Here is a 3,344-nt window from a genome sequence, read left to right as displayed (position 1 = left end):
ATAAGTTTTTGGGTCAATTGAACAGTGAGTTTAGTTACTCATGTCACGTAGATCGAATTGTTCTCCAATAAAATAGCCTTTCTAGAACTGAGTTCCATTGAAAAGTTAATAAGTACTGAGAAAAAAATCTCTCTTAGCAGTTTTTGTTCAACTCGGCCGATAACAATCAAACCTAGTTTGTTTGGGTCGTCTGTTGGATCGCACATGCAATGGTCCAAAAAAGGGCGTTTGTGTGAATAGAAAAATAATTAAAAAAACAAAAGCTGTTTTTGTTTCAAATCTACGATGGCAAAAAAAAGACTAAATCATACTGTGAAAACATAGGTAGTGAAGTTATCACCTTTAAATAGAGAAAGGTCAGACACGACTTAAATATTGCAGATTCTATGTTTTTTGTCAGATTCAGATAATCTTTGAAGAAAAATTCAAAAAAGTCGATCTCAATTTTGAATATTCATTTACCCAGTCTTTGACTCAATTTTCAAAGACCAAGGTAAATAAGAGTAAGATTAGAAACCAGATTCATTAGTATTCTATCATAATCAATGTGTCGATTTGCATATCTGACATCTTATTATAATGTAGTTCCTTCAAATCGCGGTGGATCTATCAGTAGGCCTTCAACAGTCCTGTAGAGGTTTGTTCATTTGTATTATCTTCCCACATTCCAAACTGTGTTATTTTGATATTTTTGCGACTCAAGGCCGTTTTTTGCGTTCAGAACTTTCACGTGGCATCCCTATTGCAGCCGTAATCGGTCAAGAACTCGTCCTCACACACTATCCTTGTCTGGCATGGGATCAAAGCTTTCAGAATGAACGCATTTCCACTATGCTAATCTTTTTAATGATAATCCAGCTCTAAAAATCGTTGAATGCATATCGTTCATCCACTAGTGTTCTTTACTGCTTTAATTAATACAATTAAAATATAAACAATATCTGAAGCAAAACAAAAAAAACGCACACCATTTAAATCAAATGCAACATTTGTTCAATTCAAACTTTTGGTTTTTTTCTGAACTCTGGTGATTGCAAGAACCAATGATGATAGGAACCTTTCATTTTTTGATTCTGTCGACTGAGCAAATTGCGTGGGGTAAGCAATCTAATATTCGTACCAAAGTCGATTAGAAGAAGTTTCAACGGTGCATCTTAATATTTTTGAGCCGAGGGTGTTATTGTTTTTGTTGAATGATTTGATTTAGATCTTTTCACTCTAAAAAAAGTCAAATCAAATTTTGAACACAACTGTGGTAGAGTGGTACTCAGAAAACGGTTCTAAGCTTATAGAGGATTTTCGATAAAAATTCTTACTCAAAAACATTAATCAAAAACTCAGCTTTAAAAAAAGAATATTCAATTGTAATTTGCAGAATTATGACATGCAATTGTTACCTCTAATTTTACGCTGAAATGGGTCTCCTTGATACGATTATATTTTTCTTTGACCTGAATTTTTTTAACGGTTCGGAGTATTACTTTTGAAAAACGGAAAAACTCGTATCCTATTATTTAAAAAAATTCATAGAAGCTATGGAGGTAATTAACAAAATTCATGTAAAACTTCTCTATGATGAAACTTTTCCATGTAAGTTTCTTAGAGCTATTCTTCAACCAACAACCCAAGTAACATGTTTTTTATAAAGAAAAAACAGAATGTTTTAGATTTTTGTTTAAAAAATTCAAGCCTAATATCAAAGATTGCACTTCAACTATCATTTAGGTAGATTTGGTCCCTGTAACAGAAAAATTTGTAGTAGAAACCAATGATTCATGGTCCGATAGTCTTGTCCTTTTTATGTTAAAACTTGAATCAGAAAGCGTTACAGAAAAAAATTAAATCTTATTTCTTAAAAAAATAATAAAATTTTACTGAAAAAAATTAAAGATTTAAGTTTTTTTTTAAGAAAACGCAAAAACTTCCATTGACCCAGAATAAAAACCTGGACTGTTAATAAAACGATCTTCACCTCTGTTGATTCTCAAAATGCGCTTAATGAACACGGTAAAGCTCGAGAAGTTTTTTCAATTTTGTCTGAGTTCAGGTATAACCGACCATGGGAGTCCATCCCTTGGGCAATTCCTGGAGTAAAGCCTGGTCGTGCTGAAAAGCATGTCGAAGTTTCTAAAAACGGATTGTTATTGAATTTTTTGAGAAGTCTAAGATCCCGTGGCTGCTTTTCAAGGAACCAGGACTGGAGTTCCTTTTTGTGGACTTTGAAACTTGGAAAGGCTTTCAAACTTGCCTAAAAACAAAAACTAATCTCATGAATAAAAACCCTCAACAACTTCAAAACCTAATTGGGAAGGAAAATACACAGTTTTAGGGTTTTAAAAATTGATGTTTTCTATGTGGTTAGGTAGATTCTACCTCAAAAAAATAATTTTTTTGTTATATTTAGCTTTATCTTATTGGTTGACAACGAACAAAGATTAGTTATCGCTCGAAACATAACAGTCAATTTGTTCCTCGCTTTTTTGTTGAAAATTACCTTGTTATTAACAAAAATTTACATTTTTGAAAAGCAAAATGTTTTTTTTTATGAAAGGGTTTGTTTGAGCAAAAGTTACTATTCGTCAATTAAAAATTGACAAAAACATCGTCGTTAAAAATAGCCCAGTTCGTGGAAAATCTCTAGCAGCTGTTCACGGTTGGCGTGAATTCTATACTTTTCTCCAGGAATAGCAAGAACTTCGTCTGGCTATGTATTCTGTGTACTTAGTACAGCGATTCCCAAGCACTTGACTTGATTGATGAAAGTCATTTTTCGACTCTCTGTTTTCAAGTTTTGTTCAACTCGGCCAGTAACAACCGTATCTAGTTTGTTTGGACCTTTTTTTGGTTCGCATATAAAATTATCAAAAAATGGGCTTTTGAGTGATAGGAAAAACAGTTTAAAAAACAAAACTTACTTTTGCTTCAAATATACGATTGCTAAAAGGGCTAAATCAAACTGGGAAAACATAGGTTCTGAGAAAAAGTACCTAGGTTCTGTGAAAGTAGAGAAAAATCAGACACGACTTAAATATGTCAAACTATGGTTTTTATCAGACAGTCTTTCAAGATAAGTTCAAAAACTTCGTTCTCAATTTTGAATATTCTTTTACCCAGTCATTAGCTCGACGTTCAAAGTCCAAGGAAAATAAGTGTCAGATTAGACACCGATTATATTAATTCCATCATAAGCAACGCATCGAATCGCATGTTTGAACTCTTTTTACTGATAGTTCAGCTCAAAAGTCTTTGTATGGATATCATTTCACTCAAAAGTGATTTCACCGCTTCAACTTATACAATGAAGTTATAATTTATATCTGGAACAAAAAAGCATTATTTCGTAC

Source organism: Symsagittifera roscoffensis, chromosome 10, assembly GCF_963678635.1.
Source record: "Symsagittifera roscoffensis chromosome 10, txSymRosc1.1, whole genome shotgun sequence".
Taxonomy (NCBI): Eukaryota; Metazoa; Xenacoelomorpha; order Acoela; family Convolutidae; genus Symsagittifera; species Symsagittifera roscoffensis.
This window is presented reverse-complemented; position numbering follows the sequence as displayed.